This window comes from Alligator mississippiensis, chromosome 12, assembly GCF_030867095.1.
Source record: "Alligator mississippiensis isolate rAllMis1 chromosome 12, rAllMis1, whole genome shotgun sequence".
Classification (NCBI taxonomy): Eukaryota; Metazoa; Chordata; order Crocodylia; family Alligatoridae; genus Alligator; species Alligator mississippiensis.
In genome coordinates this window covers 1,294,597-1,321,634 of record NC_081835.1, presented here as the reverse complement: position 1 = coordinate 1,321,634, position 27,038 = coordinate 1,294,597, and the positions used below count along the sequence as shown (strand labels likewise).

Sequence of the window (27,038 nt, the reverse complement as noted above, 5' to 3'; positions counted from 1 at the left end):
AACGCGGTACAGGCTAGTGAGAAGGTTGTGTAGGTTCAGAGATCTGAGGAAGAGCTGGCAGAAGCAGCTGAAATGTGCTTGCTAAACTAAGCAGGCTTCTCCAGTCGAGCACTGAGCCCGTCTCAGCTCCACCCTGCCTGGGGCATCACTCCCACGTCTCCTTGTGACCTTCGTGGTGCTATACAAATTACATCTGCTGGAGATCTGACAGATTTATGGTTGGCGTCTCCAGTAAACTGCTCACTATGCCCGAGTCCCCACCAGGTCCATAAAGCCTGATGTTGGACTCTTGGTACAGTCTTTAAGATCTGGCAGTCATCACACAAGGCCTTCATGGCATCAGGAACATACTGGACATCATGTGAGCATCAAGCATGTGCCTGCCTGTCCCATGCCACCAGGATTCATTTACTTACTGGGGTTCACTTAGTTATCTATGCAACACCAGAGGTGTTCACAGCATTTTGGACAGAACAAAATGATAAGACTCTTGTCCTGAGGAGATTATAATATAAATTAGGCATAACATAGCATGCAAAAGCAATGAGCAGTGCGTATAAAGAAAGGGAATGTGAACCATATGTGCATATTGACGGCTACCTGGTGCTGCAGCCCGGGTGCAGTGACATCTCGGCGAGGGTCTCCCTGCTGACTTTCTCTCCTTCTGGAAAACAAAATGAAAGAAAAATAAACCAAGTGGAGACATGCACCGGCTCTCCAGGGGGTCCGCCCTGGGCTCACACCGCTCCCGGGGACTTTTGCCATGGTCATCACTGACCAGTGCTGGCCGAGGCCCTGCCCACACTCGTTCTGTGGGAGGAAGATGCTCTCCAGGGAAGACAACCATGCTGCCAGGGGTGGAGGCACTAGGTCTTTGCCCCCTTTTTCTAGTGTGCCCACGAGGCAAGGGACATCTCCCGCCAGCTACACAGGCTTGAGAGCATCGGTGCCTGCACGCGCGTGCCCTGCCCCGCACACCCAGCTCTGGACTCGGACTCAATTCACAACACGCTCACACATCGCACACCACTTCTCTTCTGAATAAAAACCATCATTGGGTTTATTTGGTGCCTTTTGTTCCTGTCATGAATGCCTAAATAATAATCCTGTGTTTAGAAACAAGCCATTGGGGACCAATGAGATGCATTTGTTGTAACTACATGATTCTCTTAATTACTTTCTGACAGGAAATTTCAGAACAAAAATCGCAGGCTAGGCCTGCTGCCCCTGTACACACATACACGAGCACACACCCGGTTTCAGGCCCTTCTGTAAGTCCTCTTGGCATTTGAGGTTGTTTTACTGACAGACAATGCAATACAATCCTGAGCGGGGACAGGCAGCAGCAGCCAAAATGAAAAAGAAAGGGAAAAGGAAATGCATTTAAACCAAAATGTTTCATTCAACCTGGAACAAAAAAACCCCACTTCATTGAGTTTTGGCTTCATTTAACTAGCACGGGGCGGGAAGTGTTGTTTTCATTTTAGGGGCTGAACTGAAAAATGGGGGGAAGGGGAGGGCTTTGGATCAAGAAAAATCAGATTTTTCCAAGTTTTCTTTGGCAACATGGCAAATTTCATCTTGGGTCAAAGCCAAAACATTTTATTTGACTCAAATGATTTTTTTTTCATTTTCATGTATTTAAAGCTTTTTCTGAATATGTCATCCCTTTATTTTAAATTTAAAAAGCTGCATAAAAATAAAACATCAAAAATGGTTTTTTTCCCCCAAAGTGCTGAAAGGAAACTTTTCATTCCCAAAACGCTGAAGTGCAATGTTCTGACATTTTCAAAATGTAGCCCTTGTTTCTTCCTTGTTACGGCGGCTAGGACATGAGGATCTGGCTCATTTATAGGGCCAGGTGACTTGGCTTCATTTTTAGTCCAATTCAGAATGCATTGAATAAAAATTTGCCAGCCCTATATTTACCTATTTTTACATTGATGCTACTTTTGAAACAGAAACGCGGTTTCCCAAAGAACACCTCCAAATGAAATGCTAAGCCTTTCCCAAATGGGTTCCCACTTTTTTTCCACCAAAGTTATTCAGCAAGTTTCCCCTGGCTGCAAAACTGCATTTCTTGGTGAATATATTAGTTGCTGAAAGGTAGCCAGGTTGTCTAGAGGCAAAAGGAGTCCCGACTCATGGCAGAGGTGATCTCTTTTATTAGACCACCTGGAGATTTGCAAATATCGAGTTGGTCGAATCAAAGCGATTACCTCTGCCACGAGGTGGGATTCCTTAGTTGCTGAAAAGAAGTTGCCCGGCTCTAAGCCCCTCCAGCTCGTTTCTGTTCATGACTCAGATCTATACTCAAGAAAAAGCTTTACAATCACAAGCTGCTAAATCGATATTTTTGAAAGTATAATCTGCTGCAAGGGAAGGAGCATCAATGGAAACTAACATGAGGTTTGCAGAAAAGGATCCTGCGTTCGAGTCTGGAGATGGGACTTCCTTCCAGACGCGTCCCCATGGTCAGACACTTCCCAAACGCTCACCATCTCTTCTGACTTCCTGCCTAACACGGGACAGCGACTTTTACCATGATGGACAAAGTATACCACATCTTCTAGGGATCCCCCCATTGCTTGTGGTGCCTTCAGGAGACAGCCTGGGGGCAAAGCTCAACGATATTCCCAGCCAGTCCCGCTTTGTCCCCACACTTCCGTATTGGCGGAAACCAGAGTCTCCTCAGCATGTGGCCAGCTAGGCTTTCTTCAGTTTCTATTTCCTAAATGCTCCAGCTCCATCGATGGGATATTTAACAAATGGTTTGGACCCGACTTCTGATCTCCTGCTGTCTGCCGCCTCAGCTGGAGCAGTGCATGTTAAAGAGGGAGAAAAGCACCACTCTCTTCTTCCTGCCCCCGCCCTGTTTATCTCAAGGTGTTGATTAACAGAGGTATTTTTTAGGCCTAAAGTAATTTATATAATAATAATTAAAAAGGTCAGGTAGATACTTCATTTATCACTATTACAAAGGACTCTACCACAGTGATGAAAAGAAAGAGAAATTAATTACAAGTCAGAGGCTGCAATAACTCTCTCCATAATTGTGACAAAAAATGTAAATTAACGTCTCTGTCACCAAGAGAAGTTTGATTAATTTTACAATAGGAGAGATGCTATCACCATCATATCGGTGGGTAAGAAAACTTCAGTATTTGCAATTTAGATGTAGATTGTTTCTTTAAGACTCAAAATGTGCCTGCAAGGCACCTTCACACTTTATTAACAGCTCAATCAGTGCCATGCTGGAAATAATTAGCCAAGAAGCCACATAGTAAATATATCTGGGCTAGCAAGCCACATGAGAAAAGACGTGTGATGGGGCTCTCAGTCTCCCTCACCGAAAGCCCCTCGATTTTCAGTGCTACAGAAGATCCCAGGCTGCCCAGCTGGTTGCTGGGCCATTTTGCCCTCGGGGAAACCATACGATACCAAACATTGCACAGTATCTGCTTTGCTGTCTCTTCTAAAACCCTTGCTTTGCTGGGAAAATGGAAAGAAGAGAGTGAAAGACTGATTGACTCGTTAACGATTCTACAGCGCCTGTAAAGCGGGGCATCCAGGGGAGACGGGCTCCTCCTTGCACCTGGTGCTCGCTTGCTGCGAGAGACGGCTCCTTCCCCGAGGAGCAGACAGTCGAAGCAGGCGAGACTGGCAATGTCAGCAGTTGCTCTCATCTAAGAGAAGGGAAACCGAAGTACAGAGTGATGAGAAGGAAGCATGTGATCGGGGCCTTGGCGATCTCACACCCCACAGGGAGCTCGTAACAGGGGTGGGAATGACGTCCAGACCTTCAAATCTTAGTCCAACATTGTTCCTCTGCAACACAGACCATTGTTCCTCTGCAACACAGAGCACCACTGCCCTGCAGCAGCCCAGGGGGAGAGGGGACTGTACTCCTGGAGTGCCCTCATTCAAACCTTACCACATGTACATTCAGCTGCAAAGGGGTCGGTTGTCTTGGCCTCACCTGCAGGCAGTAAGCTTTAGGAGACCTGGGGGTATTGTGTCTATAAGGCTTGACAACACATTGGGGCAGCACCAGCTCACAAAGCCTGTGACAGGGGATGGGTCTTAGTATGCATCATCCATCTCCTTCCACCGCCTTAGCGTGATGCACCATCTCTTGGGGGGAATCCACCTTCTCCCCCCATGTACAGAGTAGGGGTAGAAGGGGAGACCTGTCCCCTCACCCTTCCCAGTGAACGCACAGTCTGGGTTTCCCCAGACAAACAGACTGGATTGCCTGCGGTGCGAAGGGAAGGAATGAATGCTCACTGCATTTCACCCCCTGACCTGGCCCATGCTCTCACACACGCACAAACTAGGGGCAGGAGGCAGGGCAATGGGCCAGCAGGGGCATGCAAACCAAAACTGGATGGCCCAGCCCTGCAATCCCAACTCAAGTAAGTCGAGCCATGAAAGTCAATGGGAACGTTCATGCAACTGGGCATTATTCATCTAAACGAGTCTGGCAGCTTCAGGCCCAGGATGCAGGGAAGCTGTCCTGCATTTTTCACGCAGGCTCTTAGCCTCTCCCTTTCATAAACTCTGCAACCGACGATGATCTGAATGAAAACAACCCTAATGAAACTGTATTGGATTTGAAGCAATCGATGCCATCCAGCTTATGGAGAAAAGGAAACAGGCTCCCTTGCCTGAGTCTGCTCCCTATAGTCAACAAACCTGACGGCTCCCAGTCCCGATCAATGGACCGTTCGTTAGGGGAGGTGAACCTGTAAGAACAGCATTCGTTTCTCTCCACCAAGAGCACACGGACCTGCATGGCAAGATTACTCTGAAATCTTTCAGCCTTTACAGAAAGTTTGAGCACTAGAAGGAAGTTTTCACATGCCAGCACCAAGTAAACCCAGGCCACGGCAGCTCTCCCACGGTAGGAAGGGACAGGGAGCCTTGCTTTGCTCAGGTGGAGGGCTTTGTTCCCCTACCCGACAATGCAGGATCCAGGGAAGGCGTGCGCCTGACCTGTTCAGAGGTGTGCAACAGGTCCATTGCAGAGTCTGAATTGTGCTGTGTCCTGGATGGAGTCCCTGCACAGCTCCTGCTAGTACAGCGCGGCTGCCTTCCACCACTCCACGCCCGGCACACGTGTGACAAACCTGCCTTTACACAGGCATTTGTAATGCACACCCACAAGCGATGTTGGTCCTGCAAAGCCCAGCAACTAGGCTACACGTTCTTGAACAACTTTTGTTGACTCCTTCCCCACTCACAAATTGTATGTGTGCAGCTACAAAACACTCAGTCATAGTCGACACCTATTACACAGGTGCTCGAGATGCTCAATGGTGTCTGGCGGCAACCACTCTGCGCAGAGCATGAACCGTAACGCTCCTGCTGGGACGTGAACCCAGAGGGTCCTGGCTGGAGGGTCTTGCCCCCTGCTTGGGGTCAAACTGATGCTGCACTGGGGGCAGGAAGGGATTCAACCCCATGGTCAGGCAAGTGTGGACAGGGGGCAGGTTCCTTTCTCTGTAACAGGGGGCACGTCCCTCTACCTGGCATCGCGGGAGTCTATGTTAACAACCTGTACAGCCGCAGGACATGCCCCTGCGACAGAGGGTGTGGTGTCTTGTGTTGTGGCAGGGTTGACTGTAGTTTTGCTAAGAGGTTAGACAGTGAATTGGGAGGGTCTCAAGAACTGTTTGCACAGGGCTGATCCTGCCTCAGGCAGGGGTTGGACTAGATGTGACCTCTGCACATCCCTGCCAGCCTTATTTCTCTGTGACCCTATGACAACTCTTTTGGGTTGTTCTGGTGAGCAGACTGACGGGCCATGCCTCTTCTGTCCTCCTCGCGCCCGATGGGATGGGGTGTCACTCCTGCAGACACATCTTGAGCGAGTTCACGTCTCTAGTCCAAGAACTAGGGGGAGGCCTGATCCTCAGCTGAGGAATTACGGCCCTGTTACAGCCCAACCTAAATGAATGATGTTACTCCTGTGTCTTCGCATAAGGGCTGGTCTTCATATTCATAGTCTGTTTTTCAAGCTTACTTCAAGTGAAGTTCTCTACTTCTCCAGCCCTGCTTTAAACAGCCCAGCAATATTACAAGATACTCAAGTTAAATATGACTTTTTCTCTGCTCAAACTTATTTGAAAAGCTATGGTGCTGTAAAAATAAAGGAAGTGGTGACATACCGTGATTAGCTCTGCAACAGGCCACTCGTTCCACAAGGGCCCAGCATGAGGACCTGTCACCCTGGAAAAGTTATTAAGCACTTAAAATAAGGGACAGATTGACAAAAAAACCATTTTCTCTTCACATGAAAAGAGGGATCTGGGGTGTCTCTGCCTGTGTTTATGCAGATCTATTGCAAACAGCTCTTCAGCTATTAAATGCTCATCCAGGGAAAACCAAGGCAACCATTTAATTAATGCAGCACCCTTTGGATGCATCACTGTAACGATGGACAACTTGTACCTAAAGGACACTTGTCTGAGACTGTCATTGATTTTGTACACACAGCTAGGGTAATTCAAAGCGATGTTAAGTGAAAAGAGGACTGCAAAGCCCACATGCCACACTAGAAACCTCCCAAAAGCTCGAGTTGATCAAGTACGTACATGGGCTTGAGCCACAGGGGCTAGTTGTTGGCCCACCTTGTAACGTGCCGGTGGAGGGAGCTGGCATTCACTCTTTGTGTTACCTCCCGCTGGAGATAACGGGCGATTTCTAAGTGGAGAAACTACCGAATTAGGCAATCAAGGCCACTCCCATTGGGTTCAAAGCGCTTTGAATCAAGCCCATAGATGGCAGCGTATGAAATTCAAATGAAGGGAGCTTAAGAAATATAGTTGCATTGTGGGGATTTCTTGAACTGGTAGGGAACGGCGTTTCCAAAACTTTGGGACAGAAGGTTTGCTCCTTGCAAGCACTGTTGTATGCTGTGGGAAAAGGTTTAGTTGCCTTCTGAAAGCCTATTGGAAAAGAGTGATATGGAGAAATATGTAAAGTAAATGTAAGAGGGTAATGCAGCCATATGTGGTTCAGGTTGTAGCTGATGACAGAGCGGGACCACCACACAGAACGTGGTATTATGCATAATTAGGGGCAAAGCAGAATACAGTATCTGCTGACTTGAGCCATTAATGCATTCAGCCTCACCAGGGAGCTGGTGTTGTGAGCCAACTAAGACTATCTTCCTCACAAAAGTATTGCTTTAGCTTTGTCTTTGCTGCTGGCTCTTAGGGACAGGTACTGTGTGACAGTCTCCATCCAGCGAGAATTAACGCCTTGCTAGGTGGCAATACATCGGCTGCTAAGAAATTCTGGCATGGCCTTTACTGTGTAGTCTCCTGGCACCGAGTAGCAGAGGACATGTTCCATTCCAGCACTTCCATCGTCTACCCCAGACTGAGATGGAGAGTCCCGAAAAGGCTCCTTATGTCTGTCACATCATCTGTGCTAACAATGCACTTGGCACCTCCTCACCGCAGCGCTGGGGGTAGGTAGGTAGGCTGCAACAGAGCAAGGACTCCAAGACGATTAACAGTTCGATTGTGCCTTTCGTCATCCTAATCAACGCAGAGCTGCTCACTTTACTGAAGCCGGATTCTGCCTCTTTTCTCACAAATTGCTCCCCTCTCTTACTTCTCTTTCCTCCTGGTTTTCCTTTAAACATTACACATGCCCCTCTCCTTTTCACCGGTTGCATGCAGACCTGTTTATATTGAAGAATCAACTTATTTTTCCCTTGTCACAACAGTTTGGCACTGCATGTATGTAACATATGGATGATGAAGTACTTCGCAGGTGGGCATTTGGCAGATTAAATACTGCCTTGATGTTCAGTTCTTCAGCAGAGTTGTTAAAAAATAAACTTCCTCTAGAGCAAGAGAAATGTGCCTGAAGCGAAGGTCTTCAAGCAACCACATGCCCAATGTGGGGCCATCCTGGATTTCCTCCTACACCTCGAAATCATACTTCCAGGTCCTGCCCTCCGCTACCACTGAAGGTGGGCGGTGATAGCCTGTGCTCTGGGTGAACCACACAGACGACATTACACGGACTAGATACAACTCCAGACAGCTGCAGAGCATAGAAAGTTAGACCAGTCAGGATGCATCAAGACTGTGTTTTATTCTGCTGGATTTAAGGTCCACTAAATAATTGTATTGTACCCCACTGGTCCAACAGATTCATTCTGAGTCGTGGGAGTAGAGGAGAGGACAGCTGACATACAAACCAGTTAAAACAAAGAGGAGAAACACATGTCAGTCAGGTTTTTCACCCTGATACATTACAGAAATGTGAAGGAAATTTAGGAATTACCCTCAGGGTAACCCAGAAGCCCACTATACCCACACATTGATGCTTCTTGCCAAGGAAGCTGGACTTTTCAGTATTATCATCTGGCGGATGTCACACGCAGTGTCTGACTGTCCTATTAAATGCTTACTTCTTCTAGATCACCAGGAAAAAATGGGTAGTTTGCCTTAAAGAAGGAATAACAAAAGCAAACCAACTGAAACTACTTATGGAGCAAATGCTTTCAAAGAAACAACTGCTCCCTTATCAGGGAGCTATGAATTTGACCTAAAAGCTGTTTAAAAGTTCTTTATAAAGCATGTTTTAAAGTGGTGAAGCTTTTAGGAGGAGGGAAACAAAAGGGCCAGTATCACTGTTAATAATGCCTTTCCCTTCATTATGAAAGGAGGAAACATTCACTGAATGTATTGCACACAAAATCTATTCTATGACCTAAAGTCACTTTGCTTTTCTTTCAATCAAAAATGAAGGTTAATCTGCAGACCTATCTGCACATGCCCGGCCAATGCTTGAAAAGGTGCAAATAACATCATAGTCAAGCCACAGGGAAGAAATCTAGTTACCAGCTCAGCCATCTCCTGCTAAGCCCTAACCCCCTTTGGAGCATCGTCACTTTGTTCCTGCTCTCGCCTCCTCTCCCAGGCATCTTTTATCCTTCCCTATATTATTTCTTCTATTCCCTTTTTCTCTGGCTTGGCTGCCCCTCTCGTTGGCCCACTGGAGTGGAGCTGATGGCTTGTTTTGTTTCAGATTGTATTCCCAATAAAATAGCTGCATAACTTGTTGCTCAGTGTTTATGCCCGAATTTCCTCATTGCAGATCTGAAGATCTATAAGTGCCCAGACAAAATTTGGGTAAGTAAGTGCTTCCTTACAATGCCAGCTCATTCTTAACCATTCCTGTCCGCGCTTCCTCACTTCTTGACTTTGTACGTTAAATGCACACATGCCGCAATTATTGCGATAAAAAGAAGCTTCCCAGAACAACTGGTCACAATAAAAACAAAACGTATTGGAAGTGGTCTAAATTGCCATGATAAATTAAAATCTGTCACAAAAAAACCAGCACTCGTGTACGCAGTTACTCCATTGTGCTACATGAATGGCGATTTTCGTACCGTTCCGGTATGAGGACGACATGTAATGTGTACAAGCGCCCCAGAGTCTAGCTTTATGCTTTCAAACGTGACAGCTTGGGTACTTGCATGCAGACTGCACATGCACTGTGCCGAGCATACAGCCTGTCTGCAGGAGTGAGAGGGAATGTGAAAACATGTCTGCAGGGAAGGCTACGGGATATTACTTTGTAAAATCTGTCTGAAAAGCTGGGAAAGGTCTGTCTTGTAGCCAAGACCTCATAGATGTTAAAATTCAATCAAAATGGCAGTAGAACCTTCCAAGTAAGGACACTAAATAATTGGAGATCAAGATGAATAGCAGAAATAATTTGAGTCAGTCATAAGAACGAGTGAGCATCAATCTCCAAAGATCACTCAAGATGGATAATACCACAAGACAACATCTTGATAATCAGTTTTATAGTGATTGATAGCAGGAGCGTTTAATGAGTGAACTTCAGGACTGGAATTTCATTAGAGAATTTATGGAGTTAAGAAAACTGCAAGCGCCTGTGTCAACCTTTTGCCAGGTTGTCTGCGGGAGAAAATACGGGGGGGGAGAGACATTTCCGTCCACGTGCTAAAGCTGAAGTCCCGCATACACCAGAGTCAGGAGGAGTTTGCATGGAATCTGCTGCAGCAAAACTTTTCTAGCAGAATATTATGCCTACTGCTATGTAATTTAGCAGTCATGAGAGCTGAGCTAACATAATGTAATTGTATTTGAATGTCTTCTGTGAGACTGAGGCTCATTAGTCATCATCTAAAGAGACACAAACTGCAGTAACGCTTGTGATTATGGCAAGTTGTTGGCCTTACCGTGCTCATGGCAATACCTGCCACCATCCTTTAAGTCAAATTCTGGAGGAGGATGAGATAAGATAGAAACATCCCTAGGGCTTCAAAATCCACTTTCTAGCTCCAGGTCAATTTTTCAGGCAGGAACAAAAACAGATCCTTTTCCATTTCTAGTGTCAGGCTGGCTGCCTAAATAAAGTGAATATGTTTCTTGGGGCAAATCCTCAACTAGTGTCAGTCAGTGGAGCTCCTTTGATATCTATGGAGATGTGCCAATGGACACCATCTTGCCCTTTGACTAAAGGGCTTGCCATGCAGCTGGTATCAAGACTTAGGAATGCTGTTTTAAAAGGAACTTTATTTTTCCATGACCTCAAACACACGGCTTGCTCTCCTCTGACTGAGGTCCTAGGGCTTTGCTCCTGCATTTGGTTAAATTATTTCACCATTTCTCCCATTGTATTTTGAACTACTCTAGATGAAAAACAAGACACCTTATGCCCTGCAAGCTAAGACTGCTAATAGAAAGCTCAAACATCCAGCTCAATAGAAGGTTGTATGAAAACAGGGGGATCCTAATTGCATTATTTTTAAATGAACCTTAAGCATTAATTTTTACTCTGAGGGAAGGTAATTTTTTCCTGTTGTTAATCCAAATGCTACAGGCAACATGAGTGCTAATATCCAGATACACAATGATTATCAAGCTCTCTAGGTGTTATATTAAGTACACTGGCAAATGAATGGTTTTCTCTGCAAGGCAAATACATTCAAATATTTTGCACTGAAGGATCTTTTTTTCTTCTTCTTTCATCTAGAAAAACCCAAATGTGGGAACACAAATGTGGCAATCAAACAAGAACATAATCCTTTTACATTATTTACACTAAACAAAAATACCAGAGAAAATTTAACTATCAAAATAACTGCATAGCCACTGCCTTGCAATATTTATTGGTAGCAATAAATAAAACACATTATGAACCCTTTAAGAGGACATTTATGGGAAAGTCTGCATTATTCATTTCTAAAATATATTTAATTCATAATAGCAATAATTACAGTGTGTCCTTGCCAAAAAAACTTGTGTCTCTGCAGAAATTATGCAAAATGAATAACTAATAGTAGTAATTGGGACCCTGATTCAGCAATGTATTTGAGTCCACGCTTAACTTAAGCACATGCCTAACTATGTTGGGGTAAGATGTTGAGCGAGGAGCACCACTGGAACCGGAGAACGGCGCTGAAGTGAAGGAAATGGAGAGGGTCCAGGTTATGGGCATGCTTTGGGTGCACTTCCCTCGGGGCATTGCCTCTGAACTTCGCTCCTGTGCTGAGGGGTCTGCCTCAGGTCTGCAAGTCACCTCCGTCCCGCTGAAGACGTTAGACTCTTCTTGGGACTGCGGTGAGATGCGGTGCAGACTCGGGGGGCTCCCATTGGGAGCCAGGGGGGATCAGGAGTCAGACTGACGGGTTTAGGGCTCAGGGCTGATGTTCGGCAAATTGTACTTCAGCTGATATGCAACCGAGCATTTAGACACGCTTCCAGGTACATAGGCTGAGGAGTTGCACAAGGCTTCTTTATCAATAGCCCTGTCTGTAGAGATGCTCCAAGGGCAGGTCAGCCCCTTTCCTGGTGCCCCCTTTTCCTCCTCCCATCTCTGCGCCTCCCTCCCACCTGGCCTTTCAGCAACGTTTGCTGGTGGTGGGTCTTCTGTGTAAACACGTATTGACTCACTGGGGCTGGAGCCACCACTAAAACATTAGTGGCCCGATAGGATTCAAACTGTTGTCCCTACTGCTGCAGATTTGATGACTGAACTTTCAACCCTAAGCATCTTAAACAGCCCCGGACCCAAAACAGACCCCTGGCGACCCCACTCAAGCCCTCCGGACAGTGTAACATTGGTCCATGCAGTCACACTTTGCGTGCAGCTATCCCAGCAGTTGTGCACTCACCGAATGGCAATGTGACTGTGCCCACACTTTTTTTCAGTTTGTTCACAAGAAAGGCGTGCGGTACTGTGTCATGAGCTTTACTGAAGTCCTGCTACACGACGACCACCAGCTCATTCTCCCTGTTACCAATCCCATTACTCTTTGGAAGAAAATCAGGTTGGTTTGACACTGTTTGCTTGTGACAAAGCCCATTGTGGCTGCTGGGGATGACTCCTTCGTAGTCCAGATAGTTACACATTGGCTGTCTTAGATTTGCTCTACCAACTCCCCCAGCATGGCAGCCAGATTGACCAGTTCCTGATCCCCCGCGTCCTCCTCCTTGGTAAAGATAGACACTATGCTAGGATGGAGGTCCCTCCTCCATCCCCTGAAGTTTTGCCTGTCATCTGTGAGGTCACAAATATGATTGCCAGGGGCTTCAAGAAGACTCAGGCAGAACCTGAGAGACTGCATAAAAGCACCAACCTGTGACTCCGGCCATGGCAATCACACTTGGCACTAGTAGGATTTGCTCGTGCCACTGGCTAGTGCTGCCAGGCCGGGAGGATCTGTGACAGTGCTGAGCACGTCAGGGCAATGCCATTGCCTCCTGCAGACAAGAGCTGGGGCTGGCAGAGGGGCCTAGAGCCTCTCTTGGGGAGTTACAACTCCAGGCCTGATTTCTGTAGATGGGGAGCAGCGGTGCTTGGTCCGCACATAACATTTCCCTCCCCAGGCCTGCCTAGCCTCTACCTGCTCCCTGGGGGTAGAGTCAGTCTTACAAGGCAAAGCCATCTCCCCTGAGGCAGGAGAGAGCCGCAGGACCCCTGCCCCTCTGCTCTGTTTGGGTTGGAAGAAGTTAATTTGCTCGTGCATGGATTTAGGGTTCAGTCTGGCATGCGGTGATGGAGATGACTGCTATTACCCCCCATTACCGGAAGGAAACGGACACACCAAGGAGCTAATCCAGCACCCAAGGGCAGGCAAGATGCATGTCAGCTACTGCATGGACCTTGCAGGCCTGAGCCTTAGCTGAGGGTCAGCCTTCATCTCTGTCTCCTACTTAGGCTAAGGGAGCAGGCAGGGACACGGACGGTCACCAAGGGAAAACACAGCTGTGTGGCAGGCTTCTCCAGGCTGATTTAGTCTCTGCTAGTTTGATAAGGGGCATTCGCAGCTAGGATAAACTAATTGTTAGAGATGTGCTGAGCAAGTTCAAAACGATCCATGGACCTTGCTCTGCCAAAGTGCTTAAAGGCCGACAGAGATTTCATTAGCATCGATGCCTTTTGTCAGCCACATGAACCACCTGTGTGATTTTTGCACCAGTCTGAAAGCTGCAGTTCCAGAAAGTTGCCCTTGCCTCAGTGACAGAATTGCCCCCGGTGTCAGCAGCCAGCTGACAGACAGGTTGATGGCAGCCTCCCTTGGCTAATCGCTTGGCAGTGCGTCAAGCGAAGGAAGTCTGCATTAGCACCGGCTGGCTCCAGGCACTCAGGGCTTCAATGCTGCAATTCCCCAGATTTTAGCTGGCTGCGGACTCAACTCCACTAATGCACTCTGCAGCGGTCGACATTATCAAAAACCTTACTGATACTTTTGTGCGTGACGAAGAGCATGAGTACTAATTTTAATAACCATTTTTATCTGCAGTTCACAACAGAAATGCGGTGCTCAGATTTTTACATGTGATACATTGGGCAGACTAGGGATTAGAGATCTTCCAGTATGTTGGGCTATTTACCGTGGGGAGCAGAGAGCCCTCAAACATGCCCAGATTGGAAGGAATTTGTGAGCTTGTTCAAATAGTTTATTACATATATAACACTGCCTGGACACATTTGCTAGGCTTGTTTCCCAGCTATTCTAAAAGGAAAATGATGAATGATAATAATTATTGTTATTTATTCGTAGTATTGTGGTAATATGATGTATAAATCCAAGCAAAAATGGCATATGCAATGCCATTACAATGAGAACAATTTCCTGGGTCAGCCTGCGTGCATTATAGATTTCATGCCATCCCACAGAAAGACAAGACAGGCACAGTGAGGCCAGACTCGCAGAAGAAACGATGAATGTTTTGAAAACCTGGCCTGTGGTGCCCCAAGGGGAACAGCCGGGCACTTCTCACGCAGGTGTCTACGTGGGAAAGGAGCTTTGATGAAAATCGGACCCAAACCACTTCCCTTTTACCCAATGCAATATTTTATTACACTCTGTAATATTTGCCTCCATAATATAATGTTGAATCCATAGGACACTAATCTCCATCCTTGCCATTGAGGATTCCCCACGGTTGAACAAACTATAGAGGAGGACACAGAGCTAAATAAGATTGAGCCGGATCATTCAGGAATAGCAGATGGTGACTTTCTGTGGATGACATAATGGCTTTTTAACCTACTATAAAATGAATAGGTTTATCATGAGCTGGGATGAATTTCTCTCTCTGGAAACATAACAACAAGAAGTTTTGGCCTTTGCAAGCGGATAATTGATTACAAGACTGAGCCAATGATAAAGCAGTAATGAAACAAGGAGTGAACGTGGATTTAAAGATTTCAAATAAGCCTGTCAAAAATACGTAATAATATTGTCAGATGAATTTGCTGTCAAGCATACGTGGGACGTGATAAAACCTCCGAGTTTTAGTGGATTACATTCTCAAAGCTGTAATTTGGGAGCTGCGCTTAAGTAACAAATTACAATAAATCAAACTTTAAAACCTGAGAGCATGCACCGTAATAGATACAGAGTGTGATAGCACAAGGACAAGCAAATTTAAGCACTATTCTTGAGTTGAGAAAAAAGCAAATTTAACTGGTTTTAAAAGATGATGATCAAAGTCTAGTTAAGTACTGAATCAATAAGACCACCAAGGTTATAAGGAAAAGATGGCCTGACCAGCGTCCTCTCCTTTCTGCGAGGTGGGTTCCAGGATTGGCAGTAATCTAGGATGACGATGTGAGCGGTGGTGATACACGGTCTATCTCATAACTGAGGTACAAGTAGGACTGGTTGGAAAGTTTGGGTCAAAACAGTTTTCCTGCAGAAAGTGACACTTCAGTTAATTCAGGGCTTTGCGGGGGATGGCGTGGGTGGGTGTGAAACTATCATTTCAACCATCTCTTTTAAAACAAATTGAGAAAAGTACATAGAAAATGTTGAATGTGATGGAAATCTCATTCTTCAACTTGCTCTAGACATAGTTATCTATGATCTCAGGTTTCTTTTGTATTCCCCCAATTTGGATATCTTATCTTGATAGAACAGATAAGAACAACTCCCCTCCAGGTTTTCCTAAGATTTACAACCTTCTCTAAAAAACCATGTCGCAATTTTCATTGCAGAGACTCAGACTTGATATGGCTTTGGGGTCTTTTATTTTGGATCATGGACATTACAATACACACACAAGTGTCTAAGGCAATGTTATACCATCAGGGACATTCATTTGAGAAAAGCAGTGACATGCAAATATTGTTATAAATATCAACTAAACACATTCCTTTTTCTTAACTAATGTCCTTCATGTCTTGACATACAGACCCGAGCCATCTTTGGGAGTCTTGCCAACTCAAAGGGCAGCTGGTGCAGAGAGCACACCTTCCATTTTGTTGTGGGCAGGTCATTTCTGACCAGCCTGATCTCTTTCTATGATCAAGTAACGAACCACTTAGATGTGGGAGACAAGATTTTTAAAGGGCTTTTGATATTGTCTCCCATGATGCTCTTATAAAAAAATTGGGGGACTGTGGGCTGGCAGAGTCCATGGTCAGGTGGGTTAGGAACTGGCTAAGGGGGTCAAACCCAGAGAGTGATAGTGGATGGGTCTGTATCGCCTTGGTGGGAGGTGGCCAGTGATGGCCCACAGGGTTCGGTTCTTGGCCCCGTCCTGTTCAACTTCTTTATCAATGACTTAGATGAGGATGTGGAAAGCATGCTGGCCAAGTCTGTGGACAGTACTAAGTTATGGGGAAAAGCAGTCACACTGGGGGATAGGATGCGGGTCCAAGCAGACCAGGACAAGCTGGAAAGGTGGGTGGAGTGAAACTGGATGCAGTTCAATAAAGATCAATGCAGAGTGTTTCATCTGGGAAGAAGTAACCAGCAACATGAATACTGTTAGAGGATGGTTTCAGGCTGGATGTAAGGGAGGACTTCTTTATGGCGAGGGTGACCAGAATCTGGACTAGACTTCCCAGGAGGGGGTGCAGCCCCCAGCCTTGAAAGCCTTCAAAAGGAGATTGGACAGACGCCTCGCTGGGATCATTTGATCTCAGCAGTATTCCTGCCCAGGGCAGGGGGGTTGGACTCAATGATCTTTCAAGGTCCCTTCCAGCCCTTCATTTCTATGATCCTATGATCTGTGATTCAGTCCCAAACCAGAACACTGAGCAAGGGCAGACATTGCCTTGAGTTAGCAAGAGGCTGGTAGAAAATAATCGAATCTGGCTTTAAATGCAGCTTCTTACAGTATCTCCCAAAGCATTTTCATAAATCATGAGCTCAATGATAACCAGGGAGTACAGGGAACCTGCAAGTTTGGGTACAGGTAGATATCCTCCTTGAAATGGCTCATGAGGATGTTGGAGGCTAGCTGTCATTAGCACTTGCTCGTTAGTGCTTGTTTTAAGTTACCAGAATTTGCCCAAGATGCTTAAGTTGTCGTCAGCTCCTTTGGACAGCATGATGGGCTCCACTGACTTCTGCTGGGAGAGATACCCAAAACATGGCGAAGGGGCTTTGGCTTTGTGCTTTACAGAGATGACTGCACCTCTCAGTGCGGCCCTCTCGCTGCTGTCCTCACTCCTGGCAGAGAAAGCATCTCTGTCCATCACAAATCCACCTGGAGGCTTTTCAGCCCCTCCAGAGAATTAGGGTCACTTTGAAAAGCCAGTTTTCACCTCCTACGAGGGCAACATTTCCAACACGCTGATCTTGTCCTGTGCCAGAGGCACGCTACGAGGCAGATGAACCCCTGTGACCCTAGAGAATGGGAATATTAACCACAGCGGAGAACTCGCCTGGTCCTGGACCCCGGTGCAACAACTGGTGTGAGAACAGGAACCGGAGCCACAGCTTGGCCCAGATGGGAAACCCCCATCAAATGAGCTTACCGACAACCCCACCATACACAAGACCAGCACAATACCCAGCAGTTAAACAAACAGGGGAACAAACCAGCAGCGCAATATCATGTCTGTCACTGCCTGAGAGGAAAGGAAGTGAAACCATGATTGATTATATCAGTTGTAGCCAGCAGAGACCAAGTAACATAATAAAAGAAAGTTTATCTAGATCAGCAGAAAGTAGCAGGTCATTAGCAATCCTTAACAAAGAGTGGTATGCTCAGAAACCTGATTACAGGGTAACTGGCTGCTTACAGGTTTCCCCGGTCAGAGCAATTTTCCTAAGTGTTAGCTCTGAATTCCTATCATATATTCATTACTCAGCAGTTCAGGTGCAGAACAAACTTGGCGACAACAAAGTGCACCTTCCCCTTCAGACTAAATCAATGGGAGTCTGTGTCCCGGACCTCCCCACCATGTTCTTCCATCAAAGTGGATCACTTCGTAATGGGAAGATTATCTTACAGACACCCCTCATCTTCACACGATGACAAGTAACCCTTTCTCTCCAGGGCCGCCATCCTCCACTGCCATACAGCACAATGATTGCTTCTAAGGAAAAGGTAACACTACAGAAAGTAGTTCATTGCTTTTTTAACACCTTTTAACGCCACACAGCACCGGGAAGTGAAAACCCAGCAGAACGTGATCGCGTCAGCGCTTTGCAGCTCTCCGGAAAAGAAGAGGACCGCATGCTGCTTTAACAAGGGAATGGTCTTCCAATGCAACAAGACAGACGACAGGGCTGCAGTCAGCTAATGCATCTCTGATGCCTGCGCAGCTTCACGATCTGCAAAGCTTTCCTTTTATCAAGTTGTGCATGTGTTCGCTCATGGAGAAAGAGGCAAAAACTTTAATGTTCCTCCCTCTTTCCCCAGCACTCATTTGCCTCCGTATTTCCCTTTAAAATCTGGGCCACGGGAAATTTCGCTGACTTAAGTTTTTGGTGCAGAATATCTTACACTGAGAAGCAAATAGTCTGATATCCATGTCAGTAATATCTCAGCATTCCTCTCTGCAGCTGGGAGTTGGAATTGGTCCACAAAGATGTGTAGATACCCAATTTCTGTCAGGATTTGGATTTAAAATCTGCTGTCAAGTTTTATTTCTCACATTACTATCTCAAATAGGCAGAAAAGGACAACTAAACTGGCAATCAACTTCCAACAAGAGAAGGTCAAAACAGAGACTACCTTGTGTGAAGAACTGTCGGCTATTATGACAACGCCATAATAGCTAGAGCTAGCAGAGCGGCCTGCTTAATGTCCTGATGAGAAGAGCGCCCACCTGGGGAGCTAAGCCACCGGAGCTGCGGCGGGTGGATCATCCCAGGGCACACGAGATCCTGTGCAGCAGTTAAGCTCTGTGTTATTGCCTCATTACTAGTCGTGCATAGGATCTTCTGTGAACTCTCTTCACCCAGATGAACGTCACCCTAATTACTTGTTCCATAGCGAAGTGCAGAACGCATGCATGATGACGTTTAGCAGGTATCGAACTTGGGGCCTCTTCACCTGAAGAGCATAAGCTTTGCTACTTGAGCCAAAGGAAGAGATCCGGTAATAGGGGAGCACCATATTCATGAATCTCTAGACCCGGAGCCATTGCTCTGTGGCACTCAGGAACCACACCATGCCAGGGTGGCCTACACATATAGAAATAGCTAACTGTCCAAGACCCACCTTATGGCAGCTCCCTGCCCAGGAGTCATTGTCCGGGCTGCCTCTGCTTTAGCTTTTGCACTGAGAAAATGGTTTATTCTCATGGATGAATGTTAACCATTTCGTTCACAATTAATGAATGAATAATACCAACATTCAACGAGTTTGCTGTTCATTGCTATGGAAGGACAAATCATACCATGTTATTCTGCACAGTCCTTTCTTTAAATGATTATTCTTCTCGTGCAAGAGAATTATTAAATGTGGACAACTGGGGGAGGTGGGTTGTAGCTTAAGTAGGGTTCGATATAGGCAAAAGAAAAAGCACACTGGATACCTGAAACTTAGCTGCAAAATGCGGTTACAGTAAAATTTCCCCTTGTCCAAAAGACCTTTCACAAGTCATCTGCGCCACCGCAAACTGCACTTACCCTCCCTCGAGCACTAGGCACAAAGACCAACACGGGGGCCGAGCAGCCAGAAGAACAGGAGCCCGTGACTGATGAAGATTGCCTTTTTAATCTACAAGACCGAACAGCCAGAAAAAACACAGCACCTGTTGGTTTAAGCATCCAGCCACAGATCGCCAGGGAACAAGGGAGGGCTGCGGGTGCAGACCGTGAGTTGAACTTGGATTAACTCTCAGAACAAAAACCACTGAGATTCACCAGTTGACGAGGGAAAGGCTCCCTTGTTCTTGGGTAGAAAACCCAGTATCAAAAAGGATCTCTACTTACTTTGCCTGTTTACTGAACACAAGATTATCCAGTCCCCGATGTCGTTCAAAACAGCATTTGGTTTAAATGTTAGTGAGCTTAGCGTTGTCACAAACTTTATCATGCATTAAAAGTCAATACCTGCATCCCTCTCCCCACCCAGAAGCTGAATTGCTATTGAACTGATACCTTCTTCTGCCACTACAAAATAAACCCCTAAAAAACAGAAGTAAATGAAAAACACAGTGCCTTTTATTGATTGTGATGTTTTCAGTTAACTAGATTCTGCCTTATGGTTCTCCCCCAGCAGCACATGCGCACCGGGGCAGCGCAGCCCTCCCATAAACCAATAACTTTTAGGAAATGGAAAGCCACGTCTGTTTAATAGATGTTTCCAATTTCCTACATCACCATCGGAATCTGTTTTAGTCACTCGGCAGGTTTTTCAACGTCTCCTCAGACCTGAGTTGATTTCAAAGCCATTTGGTAATGTCACTGTGGCTTCAAGGTTTAATGATTCATTATTTTTCAGAGCTAAAAGCAGGTGAATGAGTTAATTTTTTCCGCATGGGTTACAGTGGTTTATTTCCACTTTATTCCCTCCATGTGTCATTAAAAAGAAGGGCTGGCAGGAAAAAATATTCATTTTTTTCCCTGTGAAGCATTCACTCAGTAAAAGAGATTTCTCTAGTTTTTAACGGTAGTATAAGTGCTTGTTTTTCACTTTTAGTATGGAGAAGCATTATTATGCTAACAAAGCCATTCAAAATACCCTCTGCTCTCGCATTTGGTTACCCCCACTTTGCCGTTCCCTGTCCCCAAACCCACATGCCCGCACACGAGTTCTGACACGCTGTCAAGACTCAAGACTCGCTCACTCTCATCTGACTCGTAAATGCTACAGAAAAAAAAAATGCCATTCTGAAATAATTAGCTAATAATCTGCATTGCTCAGATGGGCTCAGTAGCAGAATAATTCATCTGAAGAATCCTCTCTTAGCTGCAAGGTCACAGCTACAAGGAATAGACAGCAGAGCCACAGAGAGCTGCTTTCAGTCCTTCTCTTGGAGCTGCATTTTAGACTTGGCCCTTGTTCACATCCAGTCCCTTTGGGATGCTCCAGTGGGGCATTAAACACCCCCCAGCATGGGGAATTCAGGACAGGGGCACAGCAAGCCTAGCCAGTGCTAGGGGACCTCTCTTGATAGCCTTATGCCAGCACAAGCAACGTAGCTAGGGGAGGACCAGAATACCCTGCTCTTCCATCAAGTCCAGCAGTGGCCATGACCCCTCGACTCCTGAAAGAAAGGACAATTCAGTGGCTCCAGCACTCAAGAGCATCCAGTTCAATTCCCCACCAGATGCGTCTCATATCCCTGATGTACCTGCCCCGGGGTGCCTTTGTCTTAGTTGTGGTCAGAGCAAGCCTAACGGGTCACTCCCCTTGCCTGCCATGGAGCCACGAGGCTTCAGTTTGAGCCAGGCTCCTGTGGGACAGCATCGGTGCTCAGGCCGCTGTGTGCCTGTCAGTCCACTGCTACGGGGACGCGGGTGCCCCTTGGGTCTGGCAGCAAGGGGGAGAGTGGCTAGGATGCAGGCGGTACCTACAATGATGGGCGTGGGCACTTCAACACATCTCTCTCTCTCTGCAGTTTTGCTTCTTCCCGTACAGTGCGAAGAGAAGAGGTTCCCTGCCTCGCAGGGGTGGTGACAAATACACCAAGGACTTGGGCCCCAGAAGCAGCGTCTTCGATAGGTCGAGTCGAGGCAGCATAAAGCCAACCCTTCCTGAGGCTGCCTGAATAATCTCCACTGGTCTGCAGGGCAGCCCCGGTGCAAGCATCAAGGCTCATTTTTTGGCTCTTTCTTTACACAGGATGGATGTGGGAAGTACCCAGCCATATCGTCTCCCAGACAGTCCACATGACATGTTACATTACTGTGAGGCCATTATGAATTTACCATAAGGAATAAAAACTGCAGAGAAATGAGAGTTCTCTTCAGTGCAACACTGACTTTTCAGATGCCAATAATGATGAGCATAAAACAAAGTTAATCAGCTGCTGTATTGTTTCTAAAAAGAACAACAACATAAAGACATTAGCTTAGTGATTGCACGTTAGTATTTATTGTCTGCAACACAGATTGCTCGTTATCTAAATAAATGTCAAGGCTGGCGCTGGCAAAGTACATGAGCAGTGTGAAGTTGGTGAATTATGCAGACTCTACGCAGTCTGAGGACAGCACAAGGTTTTATTCCCAAAACCAAATTTTCTAATTTGTGAGATTAATTGAATAACCGAAGTAACTGATGTTATGCCCGTAGTCCTTCGGCAAAGAACACGGGGAGCTTTGGCTTAATAACCAACGTCTGACATCACAACTCAGGCCCACGTAGCGACTGCGTGGACAAACCCGTGCACTTAACCAGAGCCCAAGCGAAGTCGGTGGCACCCACACTACTCTGAGAACAAACCTGCGCGTGGATTTTGCATTCGTGATTAAACAGGGGTAGTAGCTCTGCTGTCTGCTTCATACGCTGACAACCGTTCTTTCTGCGTTTGCCGCCTTAAACCTGTCTTCACAACAACAGGCTCTCCTTGTTCATACTGCTTTAAGACAGCATGAATGCACCTGGCTGCCTATTTCCACAACCCTTGCAGCTGCAGGACAAGTACCTCCATTGTCCCCCTTCTTCACCTGGGGCAGGTCAGGGGCTGCAGAGGTGTAACTATACATTTTGGCTCCCTGAGCAGTAGGTGCAAGTGCACCATCACATTTGGAGCGGCCCCAGGTCCATACCCCACATTGGAGCCCAGCACCACCACAACAGGAGCAGCCCTGCCTGCCCAGGGCTAGGAGCTGAGCTGCAGCAGCCCTGTGCTGCACAGCCACAGGAGGGTCTTACCTGCCCCAAGGACCCAAAAACACCCGCTGCTCCTGCCACGGCCCTATGCTGGCTTCTAGGGCTGGGCGCAGGACTGCTCCTGCTGTGTCCCAGCACACAGGGCTCCTGCGTCCAGAGAGGCAAGGCTTCTCCAGATGCACAGACCCTGACAGAGGGAGGGCATCGTCCTGGCATCCCCTCTAACTTGGTGCCTGGGGCTGGTGCCTCTCTCTCCCCCACCCCAGTTACACAACTAGAGCCTATTCCTTGGAGTTGTGTGATGAAGCAGATTGTGTAGGTTTTGTAACAGGATAGACAAGGATTTGTATGGGATGGTTGAGATAGGGATGATCCCGCCTCGGGCAGAGGTCTGGATTAGATGGCCTCCAAAGGTCCCTTCCAGCCCTGCCTTTCTCCGATTCTGTGACGAGGCAGTGGTTAATGAGCACTTGCTTATGCTCAAGTGAAATTACCATTTGCTGATCTTATCCATAAATTCATATATTCAGAGGTTGCAAAATGACCGTGCTATTTAGCCACTTTGTTCCCGATCCTGCTATGATATATATTAAAATGTAAAATATGTCCACGGTCTGGAAACCTGGAGAAGAATTTGAATGCAAGGCCTCGTTTCTAGCACTCAGAGTACAGAGGAGGACAGGCAGGAGTTTTTCTCCCCAGACACTTGAAAAACACAAGCAAGCACATTAGGCCAGACTCTTGGTCTTTGCTTTGGCCCCTTATGCAAATATGTTGCAAATCTACCGGCAGGCTGGCCGCTGCGAATCGTCTCGGTACTGGGGAACGAAGGAGTCTCAGCTTGCAGCGATCCCCGGGGGCTGACCGTGTGCAGCCCAGCCAGGGCAGGGAGCACGGCCAGAGGGCTCTGTCATTACAAAATAAACTTCAGAGCGCGGAGCCCCAAGGCCCCCTCTGCCCCCTGTCCTGCACTGAGCATCCCTCAGGCAGACACGGCAGCCTGTTTTCAGACTAAAGAGATTGTTTTCTTTCAGGTCCTGGCTTCAAGCGGCGTATTCTCCAGGTGACCGCAGGCTAACATCTGATCTCTCATGCTCTCCGTCTCTAATGGAAGCTGATGGCACTCGCCTCCAAGAGCAGCACTTTGACTCTTCATTATAACTTCCAGGCTTTGCCAAAGTTGGAACAGCGCAGAATGAACTACCGGCGTTAGGGAGAGGCTGGCTGCAGTGCCCAGGAGGGAGAGGAGGAGGAGGAGGAAGGAAGGGGCCACGTGGACATGCAGAAAGAGAAGCCCAGCCTTGTCCAGCTAGAAATAACTGTGCAGGGCTGCTCGGGTGGAAAGGGGTGGGCGGAAGTGCAGACTGGTTGATATTTCGTCTGCGTGGAGTCGTCCATCGCTGGGGGGGAATTGATAAGACTGCAAACAACTAGTAGCAAAAGCCACCAAACTGGCCTGGTAGGAACCGCTGCGACCCTGAACAGGACTGACCCGCCTCTCGTGCCAGCGCCAGCTCAGAAGGGATCCCTTCTCTATGCACCCAGTGCCAGCTCAAGTCCTTGGCAGCTAAACTGCCTCCTTCAGCCCGAAATGAAGCAGCGGTTCCATGCAATGTAATGACCAATTAATATTCATGTGATAATTCTCGCCTAAAAGTGCATCAAGTTATTTTAAACGATGCCATTCGGGAGGTAGAAGTCTCTGCTCCTTGGTGGCAGGCGGCTCCTTTCCTGTCCAGTCTGTCGGGGCAGGTGTTATTTGCCTCCCACTCGGCCCTTGGTTCTCAGAAGCTAACCATAGTTTTTAATGAGCTGCCTACATTAGCTCGTGACTGACAAAAGCAATGTCCTACTTCCACTCCCGCAAGCCTTGAGCGGCGCAGGCCCAGGCAAGCAAGCCAGGCTAGTCCTTCATGCGACCGGCTCCGGACTGAGAGGATGAGGACAGGGGTCCAGTGACAAGGCTCTGGTTTGCTCACCTGCCTTGGAGGTCTGCAGCTTTGCTGCTCAGCTAGCCCCCAAACACTTCTTTAATACAAAATATCCCTACGGGAGAGGTCTTTCTCTGTCTCTGCGCATCAAAAATATCACCCCCAGGCCAGTAAAATAAGAACCATGTAGAAACAAGTCAGGAAACACAGCCGCAAAGCTGTGCCCCGTGGGTGGCTATTGCAGTGTAGGCTGAAAGCCGGGCAAGTGAGGTTATTTGAGAAGCGACCGCAAGGCCAGGTGCCCCTCGCAGAGAACGGCCTCTCCGCCCTGCCCCCAGACGGCGACAGCAAAAGGCACCGAACTCCAGCACTCCTCTTTTCTGCGCACGGCCCAGTCCCTGAATGGAGAGAGGGCTGTGCCCCCTGCAGACACCCCGCAGGAGCCAACTGCTTCTCCCTTGTGGTCCGGTCCTTGGGACGTCTCCTCCTGCCCTCACCCCCAGCTCAAGCTCCCATCCCTCTCCCAAAGCCTGCCCCTCGGCCTGCTGGACCCCTCACCTGAAACCCCGATCGACAGACCTGCATCTGGACAACCACAATTCTTCCTTTTTCAATTTCAATTTTTATTGATTTTGGAGGCACTCATTTCAGAGATGTATGGTATCATTGGATTATACTGTTCAGCAATTTATTTGTGTCTCTCTTTAGGCGCTGGATTGATTCTTCTTTCACTGGAGTCTCAAGAAAAGAGGATGCCCTCATAGTTAGCTGGCTATCATGACTGCTCACGTAGCCTTGAACTATTAGGTAGCGTTGCTCCAAGAAATTCTGAGCCGAGGTAATTTGGAAACTAAATCAAGTTTTATCACTGGATGAGGTTAGTGGATATTAATGGCAGGGCAGGAGTTTGCACTGAATCATTAATGTGAATAAATGGAGAGCTAATGTTTAATGTTTTATACAGCAAGTGCTAATAATTTCTGAAAAAGGCGGGGAAATACTGTAAGCTATGTTGAATATGGTGGCGAGGGAGTCCTAGGCTGGCAAGATGGCTGTTCTCGTATCTCAGCAGTGGTTATGCTTTGTGCACCATACTGGGCGCATTTACATGAGCTGTTTACTGTGGAGCAAATTAATCAACTCCGCAGTAAAGTCTCAGCATCTACATGTGCAGCCATATTAGACTGCAGTAAACTAATAAACGCTGCCATAGGACGGTACTTGTAAACACAAGTACTATTCTATGGCCACATTATTTAGTGCACTGCAACACATGCAGGCACTGACGGGGGTGGCTGGGGCATGAGGGTGCTTCAGTGCGGGGGCTGCTGGCCGGCCATCTTAGCACCATAGCACCCTCGTGCCCCCACCAGCCTGTCTGCAGCATGTTGAGCCAGGGCAGAAGACCACCGAGCTGGTGCTGACCCTCTAGGCCTCCTATTAGCCATGGCTGCTTGGACCCAGCTCAACGTGCTGCAGTCCTGCCTGGGCACACATGTAAACGTGGCACCTGGGAGCAATAAACTCTGCCACAAACTGCTCCAGAATTCATTGAATCGCACTAATATCATGTGTAGATGCACCCATTGGGAGCTAGCATCAGCTGTCTATGTTGTAGAAGCCAGGGGCACACGACAAACTTCAGACCAGGTAGGCAAGGTGGAGTTTGCTGCGTATCAGCTATTCCACATCGACTGTGTGGGCACATGCTCATACTCTGCGGTAAGTGAAAACTAGGCCATGATACATGCTCCCCCATGGATGGAGAAGAGTGTGTCGCACAGCTGACATGGTACAAATCCTCACCCACATGGACTCGTGCCCAGGCCCTAGCAGTGTTAGCTGTTCAACTACGTTTGTGAGGTTCTGCACTGATGCTGAATCAATGGGGAGGGAACCGAGACAATAAAACGCTCGGAGCCAACCACTCCGATGACAAACCTCTTGCTGAACTTCGCACTTGGGAATGCAGTTTAGAAACGGTGCAAATGAATCCTGCAAGGCACCACGGTTCACGGGAAGTGCCACTAGGAAAAGCCGCTCGTGCATCTGGATTGGCAGGGATGTTCAGAAACACTCAGCAGGCGCAGCTCTGACTCTTTCAGCAGATAGGATCTCCGCTCAAGCTGTGCATGCTGCGGAGGTTATTAATGAGTGTGCGCTCTCCATCAGGTGGGAGAATGCCCAGCAGCATGCAAAACCTAGCTGGCTCCACCCTAGCAGGAAGACAGGTCTAAGGGTACAATGCTGAAGTCTGACAAGTTTTGCTTGCAGCTGATACCACCTAGTGAACACCCTCAGGCTAGGAGAGGTCAGCCCTGCAACCCCCGTGCCCCAGAAAGCTCCTGAAGACCTCCCAGGCACGCCCTGGCCCTGTGCGAGTCCTCTTGCAGGCAGAACAGTTAGTCAGATTTTGGAGAAACTCACTATGGAACGAGGCATTTATCCTTGCTACAATGTGCAGGAAAGACGTATTGCTCCCGCGTCCTCTTCCTGGCCTCTGTCACTGATAATCTGCCATGCTGTTTGCTTTGCTAGATGATAAACTCCAGATCCAGTAATATTTTTTTATTGC

At 47.3% G+C, this 27,038-nt stretch overlaps 1 long non-coding RNA gene across 1 annotated transcript in view; it reads right to left on the bottom strand.

Annotated features, from left to right (window-relative positions):
• Window positions 1-371: 371 nt before the first annotated feature.
• LOC102559776 (uncharacterized) overlaps window positions 372-27,038 on the bottom strand; it is a 134,450-nt gene continuing 107,783 nt past the window's right edge. Inside the window, exon 3 of the long non-coding RNA XR_009456080.1 lies at window positions 372-664. This is a non-coding gene — a long non-coding RNA (uncharacterized LOC102559776). The remainder of the gene's footprint in view (window positions 665-27,038) is intronic.